Source organism: Rhinatrema bivittatum, chromosome 15, assembly GCF_901001135.1.
Source record: "Rhinatrema bivittatum chromosome 15, aRhiBiv1.1, whole genome shotgun sequence".
Lineage (NCBI taxonomy): Eukaryota > Metazoa > Chordata > Amphibia > Gymnophiona > Rhinatrematidae > Rhinatrema > Rhinatrema bivittatum.
In genome coordinates, this window is record NC_042629.1 from 39,168,079 (window position 1) to 39,186,179 (window position 18,101).

General features: G+C 40.9%; 1 protein-coding gene across 12 annotated transcripts in view; it reads right to left on the bottom strand.

The window, feature by feature from the left end:
• The window catches only part of ZBTB20 (zinc finger and BTB domain containing 20), a 1,517,062-nt gene that overhangs the window by 1,103,830 nt on the left and 395,131 nt on the right, over positions 1-18,101 (bottom strand). For all 12 annotated transcript variants that reach the window (XR_003852820.1, XM_029578313.1, XM_029578309.1 and 9 more), the window contains one exon: positions 6,563-6,625. The gene's annotated coding sequence lies outside the window, so the exon portion shown is untranslated. The remainder of the gene's footprint in view (positions 1-6,562; positions 6,626-18,101) is intronic.

Genomic DNA, 18,101 nt, shown 5'->3' on the forward strand with positions numbered 1-18,101 from the left:
CAGGAGAGTTAAGAGGTTGGAGATTTTGTTTTGGAAAATGATTGCCAGTTTATTGGCTTTAGATTGTGCTTGGTTGTTAGGAATAGACTGGGTACTAGTTTGTGTGAGCTCGGATATGTAGGAGAATAGTGCTTTAGCGTCAAAAGACGAGGTGGTGAATTCTTTGAGTGTAGAAATCTCTTTTAGACCGTAGGGTGGAGTTCCTGTAGAAGTGGAGGGCAGATTTGTAAGCAGATAATGTGCTGGGGCACAGGTCCTTGCGCCATTTATTTTCTTTCTGTCTGAGATTTTGTTTAAGCTTTCGGAGCTCCTTGGAGAACCACTGTTGACTTCTGTGCGAGGTAGGATTGATTTTTTTAGTTGATAGTGGGCATAATTTATTAGCAACTGTTTCTGCGAGGTTGCTCCAGGAAAGTAGAGCTGAATTGGGGTCTGAGAGGTCTAGGCGAGGAAGTTCTTTGGCCAGGTGATTACTGAGGACATCGGAAGGGCATGAACTCCTCTAGTGGAACGTGGATTCAAGGGGGTGAGTATTGGGTGTTTCTTTCATTGTGAAGGTGATCTTAGGCCAATTCACTTCATCCTCCATTGTCTTAGGTATTGTGAGCCCTCTCGGGATAGGAAATACCTACAGTACCTGAATGTAAAGCCGACAGTCGCTCAGCAGAGCATGGTTCGGAGAGAGGTATCTTTAAAGGATACTAATCATACATTACAATTAGGGCATCCCGACAGTGAGGTTCCAATAATTAGAAAAGTAGTCCAAGTGCCTGTAATTAAAAACTCCCCTGAGCTAAAAAATTCTAACTTATCCCTATCAATTAAAAAACAGAATGAAAATACAAACAAAAAACAAACTTTGAAATGTTTGTATGCTAATGCCAGAAGTCTAAGAAGTAAGATGGGAGAATTAGAATGTATAGCAGTAAATGATTTCGAAACAGCACCAAAATGTTCTGGGGAATTGGTCATATGATAATCAAAATATATAAATGAGTAACACCCCAGTGAATTTTAAATTTTGCAAATTATTAAATTATTAATGACAATTCTCTGCTCACAACCAAGTCTTTGTTTAAATGACCACTGAAAAAATTTTTTTGGAAGGTCAACTGCAATGTGTGGTGAAACACTTGCAAGCTGCCTAATTTGCTAAAATTAGGCAGTAAATGATGACATAGACTTAATTGGCATCTCAGAGACATGGTGGAAGGAGGACAGTGCTATACAGGGGTACAAATTATATCGCAATGACAGAGAGGAGCACTCGGGAGGAGGTGTGGCACTTTATGTCCGGGATGGCATAGAGTCCAAAAGGATAAACATCCTGCATGAGACTAAATACAAAATTGAATCTTTATGGGTAGAAATCCCTTGTGTGTCAGGGAAGACTATAGTGATAGGGGTATACTACCGTCCACCTGGTCAAGATGGTGAGATGGACAGTGAAATGCTAAGAGAAATTAGGGAAGCTAACCAAATTGGTAGTGCAGTAATAATGGGAGACTTCAATTACCCCAATATAGACTGGGTAAATGTATCATCGGGTCACGCTAGAGAGATAACGTTCCTGGATGGAATAAATTATAGCTTTATGGAGCAATTGGTTCAGGAACCGACGAGAGAGGGAGCAATTTTAGATCTAATTCTCAGTGGAGCACAGGACTTGGTGAGAGAGGTAACGGTGGTGGGGCCGCTTGGCAATAGCGATCATAATATGATCAAATTTGATTTAATAACTGGAAAAGGAACAGTGTGCAAATCCAAGGCTCTCGTGCTAAACTTTCAAAAGGGAAACTTTGATAAAATGAGAAAAATTGTTAGAAAAAAACTGAAAGGAGCAGCTACAAAAGTAAAAAATGTCCAAGAGGCGTGGTCATTGTTAAAAAATACCATTCTAGAAGCACAGTCCAGATGTATTCCACACATTAAGAAAGGTGGAAAGAAGGCAAAACAATTACCGGCATGGTTAAAAGGGGAGGCGAAAGAAGCTATTTTAGCCAAAAGATCTTCATTCAAAAATTGGAAGAAGGATCCAACAGAAGAAAATAGGATAAAACATAAACATTGGCAAGTTAAATGTAAGACATTGATAAGACAGGCTAAGAGAGAATTTGAAAAGAAGTTGGCTGTAGAGGCAAAAACTCACAGTAAAAACGTTTTTAAATAAATCCGAAGCAGAAAGCCTGTGAGGGAGTCAGTTGGACCGTTAGATGATCGAGGGGTTAAAGGGGAACTTAGAGAGGATAAGGCCATCGCGGAGAGATTAAATGATTTCTTTGCTTCGGTGTTTACTGAAGAGGATGTTGGGGAGGTACCAGTAATGGAGAAGGTTTTCATGGGTAATGATTCAGATGGACTGAATAAAATCACGGTGAACCTAGAAGATGTGGTAGGCCTGATTGACAAACTGAAGAGTAGTAAATCACCTGGACCAGATGGTATACACCCCAGAGTTCTGAAGGAACTAAAAAATGAAATTTCAGACCTATTAGTAAAAATTTGTAACCTATCATTAAAATCATCCATTGTACCTGAAGACTGGAGGATAGCAAATGTAACCCCAAGATTTAAAAAGGGCTCCAGGGGCGATCCGGGAAACTTCAGACCGGTTAGCCTGACTTCAGTGCCAGGAAAAATAGTGGAAAGTGTTCTAAACATCAAAATCACAGAACATATAGAAAGACATGATTTAATGGAACAAACTCAGCATGGCTTTACCCAGGGCAAGTCTTGCCTCACAAATCTGCTTCACTTTTTTGAAGGAGTTAATAAACATGTGGATAAAGGTGAACCGGTAGATATAGTATACTTGGATTTTCAGAAGGCGTTTGACAAAGTTCCTCATGAGAGGCTTCTAGGAAAAGTAAAAAGTCATGGGATAGGTGGCGATGTCCTTTCGTGGATTGAAAACTGGCTAAAACACAGGAAACAGAGAGTAGGATTAAATGGGCAATTCTCTCAGTGGAAGGGAGTGGACAGTGGAGTGCCTCAGGGATCTGTATTGGGACCCTTACTTTTCAATATATTTATAAATGATCTGGAAAGAAATACGACGAGTGAGATAATCAAATTTGCAGATGACACAAAATTGTTCAGAGTAGTTAAATCACAAGCAGATTGTGATAAATTGCAGGAAGACCTTGTGAGACTGGAAAATTGGGCATCCAAATGGCAGATGAAATTTAATGTGGATAAGTGCAAGGTGATGCATATAGGGAAAAATAACCCATGCTATAATTACACAATGTTGGGTTCCATATTAGGTGCTACAACCCAAGAAAGAGATCTAGGTGTCATAGTGGATAACACATTGAAATCGTCGGTACAGTGTGCTGCGGCAGTCAAAAAAGCAAACAGAATGTTGGGAATTATTAGAAAGGGAATGGTGAATAAAACGGAAAATGTCATAATGCCTCTGTATCGCTCCATGGTGAGACCGCACCTTGAATATTGTGTACAATTCTGGTCGCCACATCTCAAAAAAATATAATTGCGATGGAGAAGGTACAGAGAAGGGTTACCAAAATGATAAGGGGAATGGAACAACTCCCCTATGAGGAAAGATTAAAGAGGTTAGGACTTTTCAGCTTGGAGAAGAGACGACTGAGGGGGGATATGCTAGAGGTGTTTAAAATCATGAGAGGTCTAGAACGGGTAGATGGGAATCGGTTATTTACTCTTTCGGATAGTAGAAAGACTAGGGGGCACTCCATGAAGTTAGCATGGGGCACATTTAAAACTAATCGGAGAAAGTTCTTTTTTACTCAACGCACAATTAAACTCTGGAATTTGTTGCCAGAGGATGTGGTTCGTGCAGTTAGTATAGCTATGTTTAAAAAAGGATTGGATAGGTTCTTGGAGGAGAAGTCCATTACCTGCTATTAAGTTCACTTAAAGAATAGCCACTGCCATTAGCAATGGTTACATGGAATAGACTTAGTTTTTGGGTACTTGCCAGGTTGTTATGGCCTGGATTGGCCACTGTTGGAAACAGGATGCTGGGTTTGATGGACCCTTGGTCTGACCCAGTATGGCATTTTCTTATGTTCTCCAATACACACTCACTCTCTTTCTCTCCCTCCCACATGTAAACACACACTGTCTCTGCCTCCCCCATGCAATTACACACATGCTCTCTCACATGCAAATACATGCTCTCTTTCCACCCTGCAATCACACATAAGCTCTCTATCCCCCTAATGCACTCACACACAAGCTCGCTCTCTCTCTCTCCCATATGCGATCACACACATGCTCTCTCTCTCTTCCATATGCAATCTCTCACACACGCTCTCCCCCTAGCATGCTATCACACACACAATATCTCGTACACACACAGGCAGAAACACACACTCACACACAGACTCATACATATATAATCAAGGCCTTGCCTTTTCTTCTGCTGCCAGCGAGATGGGGTCCACTGGCAGCCACTAGCTCCTTCCTCTATCTTTGGCTGCCATGGGATGGCCTGCCTCCATCTTCAGCTACGAGCCTTATGATGTTCACTGGTGGCCACTGGGTTCTCTGCCATGACGATCTGATAGATCATGGGATGGTCGCCAACAGACGTCGTGTAAATCAAACCTCATTTCCCGCTACGATAAGAACTGCGAGACTGGCCACACAGCAGCAGGAAATAACGTTTGATTAAACATGACTTCTGCTACTAGCGTCAGTGGAGAATCAACTGCAGCAGCAGCAGTCGGAGTTTGTGCTCAGCTGTATTGAGTGCCGTGCCACAGTGCTACTCATGACACATATGCCATAGGTTTCAGACCCCTGTTCTAGGGCACATGTTTAGATCTTTAAGTCCGTCCCTGTGAGGATGACTGAGCAAATCTTCTGTGCTGGAGCAGAAAAACATACTGACTGCAGCCTTTTCTAATGCCATTTCAAGTTTTATTAACAAAAACAGAAAAATTACATCTCAGTAGACTGCCTACCTTTGTAGTATACTCAACCTGCACAGGTTAAAGGAGGGAAATAGGGTCACTCCATCACAGTCTCCATATGCTTTAGAATCAAGACCACAGATCATTTTAGTAGCCACCCTCTGCACCAACTCCATCTAGTTTATATCCTTTTGAAGGTGTGGTCATATATTAACTCGTTTGCTCTGCTCATCAATTCCAATCCTAAAAACCTTGCTGGGCAGACTGGATGTTCCATTTTGGCCTTTATGTGTCATCATTTACTATGTTATTATAGAATCTTTTTAAGTATAAGAAAGGTGGATATTAGAGGGAAATAGTGGGGATCTTGTATGCTTTTCAGTTGAAGATGGTAGAGTACAAAGCAAGGAGGGAAAAATATTGACCCATATAAGAAGAAATATTGTAGGTGATCAAATTCTGTGGTTGGCAGCTAGGTTCTAACATTAGCAGTGTGGACAGAATAACTGGGCATTTTGAATGGCAGTCTTTTTCTGCTATCATTTACTATGTTACTATGATGAAATCATGGTGCTTAAAATACTGAAGTGTTGCTATCCAAACTCCATATGATCATGATTTCATTATAATCCTGATGCTCTAAAATACATCCAGGTGTACTTTGCATGATAAAAGCTCAGCAAAATGGTAAATCAGAACTGAACTAATATTTTGTGACAGAATTATTAGCACAATATTACAGTGTTTCTAAGCTTTACAGACTATTTCTTTTTTCGGCAATAATCTAATTACATAATTTCAAACTTTTCCCAGACATTGCTAGGCATAGGCAGAGCAGATCCATGTCTTGTATCTAGATAGCAATCTCCTAGCCCAGATTCCAGCAGCAACAGAATCACAGAATTTCTCGCCATCCCACCAATTACTGGTTCTTCTATCTTTCTCTCTCACTCCTCCCCTTGGCTTGTCAAGCCAGCATCATCTGCTGCATGGGTCCAATGTCATGGTATGAGTTATACGGATGTCACAGGTCTCATGGCACTTACCTTAAGACTCACCTCACGTGGTGCAGTAGAAAATTAAATTTTAGAAATGAAAAGCCCCTGCTGTTGAATCCTGCTTCCTATACACTAACCTTTGCTGTGCATCTGATCATACAGCAAGTGAGTGTTACTATGCTTACAAGATGGAAAAACATTTCCTATAGAAGGGTATCCAATAATACTTTGAAGCAAATTCTGCATCAAATTTCAAGTTATCACTAGCAATATAAAACACAGTAGCATAAATATAACAGAACTCAAGTCTTCCTAGAGATAGAAAATTAGTTTGAAAATGGTGTTTTACAACAGTGTCCAGATAGTATCTCTGTTACTCAAATAGAGATATTATCCAGTCATTGCTGTTCAACAGTTTTTAAATCAATCTGTAAGGAAAAGGTCATAACTAATATATTATTGCAAATCATGCAAGTTTTTAAAAATAATTAACTGGACTAATACTTGGGGATGCATTTTTTTTTTGTTTTTCTTTAGGGCAAATGGAGCCAACCAAAAAACAACATAACAGCATAAATAAGTAAAAACACAATTACTTTAAATACTATAGATGATAATCCTGAGGTACTCTTTGTGCATTTGCCAGAAAGTAATTCTTAGTGTTACCTTTAGTTTTTGAAGCTGGAGAGGAATGAAATCAGCTGTTTCTAGTACTTCTTTTTCATGCTGCTGCAAAGAGAAAATGTTCACTTTCACATTTCAATCAGACAATGGTGAGTTTTCAAAACATTCAAATACATGGGTAGAGAGCTGGGTGTGGGGATGGATGCGTTTGTGTACATATCAACATATAGCCATATGACTCAATAAGACCAAACAAAGTCTTGAACATCCAGTTATACAGATGAAAATCCAATAGACACAAAAGTACCAATTACTATAACATTGAATTTTTCAGTAAAAAAATAAACAACACATACACACAACATAAAGGGGTAGATTTTAAAAGAAGCGCGATCAGCCTACTTTTGCTTGCGCATCAGACTCAAGCAAAAGTACGCTGGATTTTAGTAGATACGCGCGGAGCCGCGCGTATCCACTAAGGGGCGGATTTTCAGAGCCCTGCTCGCGTAAATCCGCCCAAAACCGGGCGGATTTACACGAGCAGGGCCCTGCGCGCCGGGAAGCCTATTTTACATAGGCCTCCCGGCGCGCGCAGAGCCCCGGGACTCGCGTACGTCCCGGGGTTCTCGGAGGGGGGCGTGTCGGGGGGCGGGGCCGGAGCACGCGGCGTTGCGGGGGCGTGTCGGCAGCGTTTTGGGGGCGGGTACGGGGCGTGGCTACGGCCCGGGGGCGTGGCCGCGCCCTCCGTACCCGCCCCCAGGTCGCGGCCCGGCGCGCTGCAGGCCCGCTGGCGCGCGGGGATTTACGTCTCCCTCCGGGAGGCGTAAATCCCCCGACAAAGGTAAGGGGGGGTGTAGACAGGGTCGGGTGGGTGGGTTAGGTAGGGGAAGGGAGGGTAAGGTGAGGGGAGGGCAAAGGAAAGTTCCCTCCGAGGCCGCTCCGATTTCGGAGCGGCCTTGGAGGGAACGGGGGGAGGCAGCGCGGCTCGGCGCGCGCAGGCTATACAAAATCGATAGCCTTGCGCGCGCCGATCCAGGATTTTAGTGGATACGCGCGGCTCCGCGCGTATCTACTAAAATCCAGCGTACTTTTGCTTGAGTCTGATGCGCAAGCAAAAGTAGGCTGATCGCGCTTCTTTTAAAATCTACCCCTAAAATCCTGGATCGGCGCGCGCAAGGCTATCGATTTTGTATAGCCTGCGCGCGCCGAGCCGCGCTGCCTCCCCCCGTTCCCTCCAAGGCCGCTCCGAAATCGGAGCGGCCTTGGAGGGAACTTTCCTTTGCCCTCCCCTCACCTTCCCCTCCCTTCCCCTACCTAACCCACCCGCCCGGCCCTGTCTAGACCCCCCCCTTACCTTTGTCGGGGGATTTACGCCTCCCGGAGGGAGACGTAAATCCCCGCGCGCCAGCGGGCCTGCTGCGCGCCGGGCCACGACCTGGGGGCGGGTACGGAGGGCGCGGCCACGCCCCCGGGCCGTAGCCACGCCCCGTACCCGCCCCCCAAAACGCTGCCGACACGCCCCCGGAACGCCGCGACGACCGGGCCCGCCCCCCCGACACGCCCCCGACACGCCCCCCTCCGAGAACCCCGGGACGTACGCGAGTCCCGGGGCTCTGCGCGCGCCGGGAGGACTATGTAAAATAGGCTTCCCGGCGCGCAGGGCCCTGCTCGCCTAAATCCGCCCGGTTTTGGGCGGATTTAGGCGAGCAGGGCTCTGAAAATCTACCCCAAAGGTTTCAAATTTAGAAAGTCATTGTACTCATACCAAAAGGTCTCTGAGCCCCAATTTAGAGGAATCTTTGTAAACTGTGATACTTTGCTTTGAACCAATAAAAAAAATAATTCTAATATATATGCTTTCTAGGTACCTCAACTCCCCTACGTGATCTCAAAACCTCATAACACAAAATCTTTTTATATTGGTCTAATATATTTGTTCTACAGCTCAAGTTTCAAACTTGTGTTAATTCAATCCCTTTTTGTGTCCATTACCATGAATGAGTCCAATATAAGTGCACATATTTTTCTGCATAATTACAGTTGAGCAAATTTTGCTTTTATAACACCAAAGTCTTTATACATCTATGCAAATGGATCCCCTGTGTGCCTGAAGTTGTCACTTTGGCTGTTAGTATGCCAGGAGTACTTTCAATTAAATGTCACGCTTATAAAGAGTTAAATAAGCTTTGAAATTTATATAGTAAAATCATGAGGATTGTGGTAGGATCAGTGGTAATGTACGATTCTTGCCATATTTTTTGTGACTGTAGCCTCAGTCCCTAGGATAGCATCTATCTTTGTTTAAAAAAAATGTTCTTTTTCTCCCAGTGCCATGCCTTTCTCCCACTCTACCCTTCCAGGAAAATCACATCTACCTACATTCCTGTACCTCTATTGATGACTGGTGCTCCTGATAAGTTTGAAACACAACTAGCACAATTCAACCCCTTTTTGCATCTGCGTTTGTGTGTCCAAAATATATGCACATTATTTTTCTATACTGATTCAAGAAAACATATCACAACCTATAGAGATGATATGTTATCCACCACTAATTATATCTGCTAGAATTCTACCCTGTCTGATTTGTATTTTCTCCCATTTTATACTTATTGGAAAAATGTTTTAAAATCCAGGTTCTTTGTATATTAAACCTGCAGGGCTGTTAATATCTAAAATTTCTTCAAATATTGACTTGCTATTTTCCTCCTTCAGTTTATCTTCCTTAGGTGTTTAATCTCTTTTGTACAAAAGTATTTTATTTTTTACATTTCAAAATCTGCTTGGAATCAAATGTGCATGCCTTTTACAGTCATACCCAATTTTCAAAAATCTCTTTCCTTGAGGCACTCTTCTTCATCTGCCCAAATTGCCATCATAATTTAATTATATCAGAATGGCAATGACTCAGATGAGCATACAAGCACCTTTAGTTACTAAGAAGCAGAATGAGATGGCCTTTTCTAGTGAATGAGTCAATATGTGGCTGCTTAAAAGGTTTCAATTGGCCTCTGAGGGTTTTATCCATTGTGTACTCATTACACAGATCTTTAGTGAAAAACATTGAGTGATTTAAATGTGTAAGTTCTCACTGCAAATATTTTTTTCACCATTTTTCAGGCATAAAAGCAATGAGAAGAATCCTTCCTGAATATGAGAACTAGACAAATATGAAATATGTTTATTTTGTGGTTTTAAAATATCCATTTTAAATGGACAGTTCTCAAAGCAAACAGCAACATTTTAAATCTTGGTTAGCATTAATTTGCAACTTGTATTAAAATGTTTTTAAAACCTTTTCTTCCTTAAGCAACTTACAAAGCCTCAAACACAAATTACTTCTTTTTTAAAAACTGTGACTACTTGTATTCTAATTTTGAGTTTATATTCTACTTTCCTGATCCATCAAAAGACCACCCAATGCAGTTAACCAGCACCAAACACTTCAAAATTCTCCTTCTGAACACCAGATCAGTCAATAAAAAGATATCCAGAATTTTAGACCTACTATTTGAAGAATCCCCAGACTTCTTACTCCTCATTGAAACCCGACCTCGCAAAGTTGCTCTGTCCCCCATCTTACTGATCCCATTTCACAGCAGAAGCAGCATGCCAGGTTGGATCAGGGGAGGGAAGAGACATTGCTATTTTCTTCTGCAACACGAGACTCACAAGCTCCACCATCCCACAAATACCACTTTGTGAAAACTTACTAGCTGTGTCAAATTCCAAGAAGAAACTTGCCTTCCTCCTAATCAACTGTTCACCCACCAACTCAATTGATAACATATGTGACCTCAAATAAACCTCTGCCACTTAATCACCTCTCCTCAGTTCTTCTTGGTAACTTCAACCTTTATGTGGATGCCACTATCTACAGACCTGAAGAGACTTCTTTGAAGGTATGATTGGATTTACCCAGCATGTAAACACGCCCACATACAAAACCAGAACTCCTTGACCTCTTCTTTCTGCATTCAACTTCCCTCCTCCACAGCATTGACTGCAATATTTATATTAAATCACTCTCATGTTCAGACTACCACCTAGTGACACTAACTCTCATCCTCCCGCTAGAGCACCATCATCTGCCTCGACCTGCCACAAAACCCCAAAATTCTAACATAAGATCTGCCATACTGGGTCAGACCAAAGGTCCATCAAGCCCAGTATCCTTTTTCCAACCGTGGCCAATCCAGGTCACAAGTACCTGGCAGGATCCCAAAGGGTAACCCAAGAACTTCTCCTAGAGAATCTCTACCTCAAACTCACCATCATCATCTCAACCCACAGCAAATGACAAGGTATATCTCTGGAACATAGAACTTTCTAGAACATTAGATATATTATCCCCAACGAGATCTCATGCTCCAAAGGAACATAAAACCCTGCCATAGTTCCCCACCAATCTTCATGCCTTACAACTGGAAAGATGACACCTTCAAAGACTGACTTAAATCCAGGTCTGAATCAGAAAAGCTAAAATGAACCAACACAGAGCTGTCATCCTTGCCAAAAAAAAGCTTATCATCACTAATTCCAAACGCTGAGAACAGCACAAAAATAACTGCTCAGGATCCACAAGGATATCCTTCAACTGGATGCCAAGCATGACAGCCCACCACTCTTCCCTAAAGACTGCAGAAGTTCTGCCTGCCAATTCAAAGACAGGATCCTGAAGCTCCACCTAGACCTAGACATTTCAACTGCAAAGTCACCAGGCGAATCATCCCTTAAAATCACCAATGTCACTCCTCATACCACTCTCAATGACCAACCCACCCATTCTCAGTTCCATCTTCTCTGATATCAACTCTGCCTCCATTTCACTGGAGTTCTGCCCTGACAAACATACCAAAGCAGCAAAACAGAGCCTTTCTGGCTGCATCACCCAATAAGTAATCCACTCCTTAAACTACAGAGCCATGCCTGCCATGTTAAACAATGCACCTTTTTGTCACCTCCTCAAGAAACTCTTCCTTGACCCCAAGACTCTGGACAACTATAGGCCCATCTTCAACACCCCTCTGACAGCCAAAAACGCAGCACTGCAATTCCAGACATTACCTGAAGAAAGGAACTCCCTGGACAATTTCCAATCAGGCTTAGGTATGGCCATAGCACCAAAACAGTGCTCTTAGCTCTACCAGACATCTTTCTCAGAGCCTCAGATGCAGAAGTGCTGCCTTAATCCTACTTGACTTCTCGGCAGTCTTTAACACCACTGACCAAGACATCCACATAGACAATATCTTCATAGGCTTGGCCCTAAAATAATTCTGATCTTATATAACAGGAAGAGTACAAGTCATCATGGGCAACTACTGCTCATCCACCAAAACCCCTACCATGCAGTGTCCCACAGGGATAAATCCTCTCCCCAACCCTGTTAAAAATCCACTTCAAACCCTTAATGGATGAGATCAGAAAACTTTGAAACACAGAAATGACGGCAGAAAAAGTCCGATCGGCCCATCCAGTCTGCCCAGCAAGCTCCCACACTTATTTTCCCATACTCATCTGTTTCACCAACCACCAAGTTCAGGGCCTTTGTTGGTAACTGTTTGATTTAAATTTCCTGCCACTCCCTGCCATTGATGCAACTCCAACATTACTCTATGCATCAAAGGTGAGCATAAGACTTAATGGTTAAGGGTAGTAACCGCCGCATCCAACAAGTTACCCCGATGCTTGTTTACCCAGACTGCACAGATCAATGCCTTGATGGATGTTGTTTGAATGTAAATCCTCTTTTCCACATTTCCTCTTGCCGTTGAAGCAGAAAGCAACGCTGTATATGGATTCAAAGTGAAGCATCAGGCTTAACTGGTATAGGGTAGTAACTGCCACAAAAAGAAAGCTACCCCCATGCTTGTTTACCCAGACTATGTAGTTCAGTCCTTGTTGGTTCTAATACTTTGCCTATGCTAATGATATTCAGGTCGTCCTCTCAATGGAGCCGATGCTATAATAAATGTGGAAAGCAGGCAAGGGGGGGTGCCATGCTATAAACAAATTAGTGGGTCGCGCTAGCACAGAGGCGCTAGGGTCGCTTTCTATCACCTCCTTGCTAACGTGACCCCTACGGTTATCGGTGGTCTGCCGGTTATGAACACAGATGCCGATAAACTCTGCGTCAGTTTTCATAACTGCAGTCCGCCGGTTATGAAAACAGACGCAGAGTTTATTGGCGTCTGTTTTCATAATGCAGCCAGCTGGTTATGAAAACAGACGCTGAGCATATCGGCGTCAGTTTTCAATGCAGCCGGCTGAGGGGGTTTTTTTTCTTTTTTTTTTTAACTTTTAAAGAAATACAGAAAAGCAGTTTTTTCTGCTTTTCTGTACTTTTTTTCAATGCACACAGCTATTAACGCCTGCTCCAGGCAGACATTAATAGCTGAGCGATAAATGTGCATCTGAGACGCATATTAATTTTTTTGAATTGGAGTGAATGAGTAATAGCCTCATTCACATGCATTTGCATGTGATGAGCGCTCTCTCATTCACTCCATGTCAGACGCGCGTTAAATAGGCGCTAATTCCCCTATTGCATTAGGGGTTGGATTAGTGCCTATTTAACCTGTGTCCGACTGCGGGTTATATAGTGTGCTCAGCTGAGTGCACTGTACTGCATCAGCCCCAATGGGTTCTCACAGAGACATAGCAAGGCACAAAACAAACCTCTGCTCACAGAAAATTGGAAGTGGGCCTCTTCCAACAAACTAAGCAGAACTACTAGTCTTTGACACTTCCCCTGCTCCACTAGACAACCTCAAACTGATGCTCAATGACACCCCTTAATAAAACCGGAAGTCCACAGATTGGATGCCATCTGACTCTAGTCTAAATCTGGACTCTCAAATATCCATAATTGCCAGGAACTCCTACTACCACTTCAGACATCTCAGGCAGATAAAGCCATACCTAGAGAAAGACCAACAGATGACCCTAACTTGTGCATTCTTAGTTTCCTGGCTGAATTACAGTGACACATTCTACGTTGGCCTCTCATAAAAATTCCTTCAACACCTACCACTTGTGCAGAATGCTGCCACCTGAATGTTATCTGGATCCAATTACAGGAAACAAATTACTCCTTTATTTCCAGACCTTCACTTAATGTCAACTTCATACTAGGCCCAATTCAAAGCCCTATGTATAACATTCAAATCACAAAAAGGACTAGGTCTTACTTATCTAAGAGAATGCCTGCTTGCCTAGATGCCCCCTGCAGGCTTAGTTCCGAAACCAGGGATCTTTGCATTTCCCTGCTCCAAAAGACTCCAGGCTAACCCAAACCAGCAAATATCTTCTCCTTGTTCCTCCCCAGGCTCTGAAATGATCTCCTAATAGGGGTCATATGAGCAATTAATATACTGATTTTCTAAAAATTGGATTGTTAACCAAGCCTACTTTCTCAACTGTCCATAATACTTATTCTGGGACACTATATACTGTATTTAGCCACATGCTACTTGACTGTGTATAACCTGCATCACATAGTACCATATATTGTTGACAAAGAGAGCGAGAGAGAAAAACGCTGAAAGCTGTACACACAAAATCTTTACACAGCACTAGCATATTATATGTATGTACGTCATGGTTTGTTTATTGCACCTCTTAATTGAATGAATATATATCTAACAGTCTTTATTGCAGTCACAGGTCAGATTAGACAACACTGAACATATAGCCATTATTATGAAACTATGTTACCGAGCTTATCAGGCACCTCCATTACTAATAATAGGAACAGATGTATGTACAATTTACTATATGTGCCTCTATGTAAACCGTTGTGACGATAATCTACTGAACGACGGTATAGAAAAGATGTTAAATAAATAAATAAATGTAACAGTCCTAAAAACTGCACATTCTATACTTTACCATATGCTGTCTTAAATGTAATTATAAATGTTTTAAATGTAATTGTAACACTGTATTTAATGTAACCCTTATACATACAGTATTGTACACCACCAGATAACCCTGTACCTCGCTCTGAATACTATGGTCAGAATGCAAATAATAAATCCTTGGAATAAAATAAATTTACAATTAAAAAATAAATATTAAAATGGTTCGAATCCCACTCCTTGTGATCTTGAGCAAGTCCTTTTGCCCTCCATTGCCTTAGATACAAGTTTAAATATAAATTTTCAAAATGTTACAAGTGTAAAAGTTAGCATATACACACATAAGTAGCCCTACTCAAGTACTCCGTATTTTATAATATTAAAAATGATTTCAACTTTAATGCACACATATATGTGTGTTAAAAAAGGGAAGGTCTAGGGGTGTTCTGGGAAGAGGCCAACACTTACGTATGTAGGCTGCTTTTTAAAAAAGGTGTATATTTACACACCTGCTAATTATCTAGTATAAGTGCTATTAAATGTTTTTATTGTGTAGTACTGATTAGGTTGGGGGACTGGGTAGACTGAAGGGGAATTCAGGCCGAAGAACCAGGAAGGTCTTAATGACCTGGAGAAGGCTGGACTAATTGGTGGACTAATTGGTAAACTAGTTAATTCCCTCAGTGTTTTAAATTGGCCGACTTACGCACATAAATCAGGACATGCATGACTAAGTTCTGATTTACGTTCATATGCAAAATATACACAAGTATATTTTTTTAAATAAGTGGGTAAAATATGCATGTTCAATGCATTGAAATACATGGTTTCAATACAGTACATGTTTTTGCGAAATGGCCTACATATGCACATATGGTATGGGGTAAAACATACATATTTTATAATATATGCGTAAGTGATATGCTCATGTTATAATATACTTTGGTAAAACTAGGCACAGTTGTCTCTAATAGAAATGGAGAGATCAATAGACTCATTTCTCTCTCTCCATTTGTCATTCCAGCTTCAAAATTCCTCTGGCTATGTCTCTTCCTTTTAATTTTGCAAGAGCTTATTTCTCCTCTGATAACTACTTTGGCTATTTTCCCAATATAAAATTGGGACTCCTCATGTTGTTTATCAAAACCCTGAAAATCCTTCCACTTTAACCTCAATATTCTTTAAATGTTTTATCCTTAAAGTTATGTTGGGTATTTCCAATGGCTACTACTCCACCTAAAATAAAATTGTTCTAGATGTACCCATTATCATAATATGATCAGAGATCTCCATAGGCTCAACCATTGATTCAGCTATCATATAAAACGTATTCCTAGAAATGAATAATCAATACGTGATTAACTCCCGTGAGCCCTAGACTATATATGCAGTCTTATTCTTTAGGTTTAATGTCCTCCATGTATCTAAGTCTAATAAATTACACAAATAGGAGTTAGGTTTATCTTTTCATTTGGAATTCTCAGAGTTATCCATTTGGGCGGGTCATGAAAACAACTGAAATCACCCTCCCCCAGTCAACAGTGTAGACCAATATATTTCACCAGCCTAGTCACTAAAGATGACATGGTTGTAGTTATTAGGAACATATGCATTGCATAAAGTTACTGATGTCCCATACAACTCCTTTCCACAATTAAATAATGAAAGATCCTAAAGGGCATTCTTTTTGCTCTCAAAATATAGCTTTTTCTGAAATAAAATAATTCCCCCCATTTTCTGTGCAAAGAAGCAAAAACTCCTCCCCCACCCACTGTCTAATTTTAAAATGATCTCTATCACTTAGATGTGTTTCCTAGAGCATCGCAGTCCCTGCATGTCTATTCAAAATGTGCAAAACCTTAAAATGCTGATAGATGATCCAGTTCCTGAAACATTCCATTTTACCACCAATCATGGCATACGTAACAATAAAGAATATTTATCAACATAGGGAATAATTCTAACAAGAGTGATCAGATCCCCCCATTCTACACACCTTTTGCTAGTGAACATTTTTTAAACCACCTTTCTCCAATTTAATTTTGCCTTCTTCCATCTAAGTATTTTTTTTAAAGAAACTTTCATATATCCACCCTCCCCTTACCTCCTCCTTCCACCCCTTCTTTCAACAGATATTATCTTCACTTAGAAAGAGTATGCATAGAGACCCTAACCCTTCCAATCCCCCCCCTCAGAAATTCACATCAGATAAAATACAAAAAAAAAAAAAATGTAACTGAAACTTGTTTAAAGATCAATTCAGGTTTTTGTTTTTTTTTAACTATTATATTCAAGGAGGAAGCAAAAATTACTTGGCCTTCAATCAAAGCATGTTCCACAGTTTACCATCAACAACCATTCCATCAATAGTTCATTTTGTCATAGACTAAATTGTTTCTCTAAGGTTAGAAAGGCACAGATACAAACCTCTCCTTTCACTACCATTCTTTTATTTTCTGTTAGTAGGTCAAAGCAAAATACATGGCAACTTTGCTAGTTCAAAAAGCTTTGTGGTTTCCAGCAGTAACCACACTACTATGTAAAACGAATAATCAGTCAGGCGCATTATAGTATGAATTTTTACACAAGAATAAAATCATATCCTCATATGAAATATCCAGTTTTCCAAGATGCCTCTTAATCCTCATAGGACAAAGAATAAAAATAAGTTGGAAAAGTCACATCTTTGTAGAAAAATTCAGAATATTCTGATCATTTTTCTTGTTCTTCCAAAATTCCCTGTGTTAGATGTTTTCAAACGTTCAGGAAGCACACAGGACCTCTCCTCTAAACATCTGTATCATTTTGACTTCTCTTATTAAAGTACATTATATGACCACTTTATATATGACCAAAAATATCAGCCTTAAGATCTCCAGCCATATCCAAAACCACAAATACGTTTTCCGTCACAGTTCATACAGCAAGAATTTTGATACAGTCTGACATGGTTACTCACAAGAGCTATTGTTCCAAATAATTTAATCAAAGTCAAGGTGTAAATTAACTCCTTTGTAGCAGCAGATGAATCAAAAAACGAACAGACTTCCCTTGTGGTGTTCCTTCTGCTTTGCCACATATTGCAAAGTGAAACAAATTCTTTTTGCAAACAGACTGTTGAAAATTCATTCACTTTTTATGCAATGCTCACTGAACAGTCCTGTAATCCAAATACTTTCTGCTCCCCGATAAGACATATTTTGTGCCTTCCAAAAATCTTTTAAGATCGCAACTGTATCAGCAAAATTTAGAACTTTAGTAATTACTATTCTTAGTCTTCCAGAGTTCTACTGTCCTATCCCCAGGACATGAGCTCTCAATCTGCAGGTAGTGATAATGATCTTCAAGTTTCAGCTCCATGGTTAAAGACTCAAGAAATCAAGGAGGCACTGCATCAGCTAGAGTTTCAGGTAAACCCACATTCAGAGACTCATTCCAGGAGGAACAATCTTCACCTTCAGTGATTCTGTAGCTGTATGAGTCATCCTCCAGGCCCGAAACTCATGCATTAGTTTCAGCAAGCTTTTTCCCAAATTCTTTGAATTTTGATCTACTGCATCAATTTTACTTTAAATAGTCAAATTTGTTATTTTGGCCACTGCCTCTGCTACTTCTTTCACCATTATTTCACTTACTGGGGCAAGCGTTCTCTCCTTCCCCTTCTGCCATTTTATATTCAACAGGTTTCATCTTATTTTTCCTCTCTCTCATTTAACCAT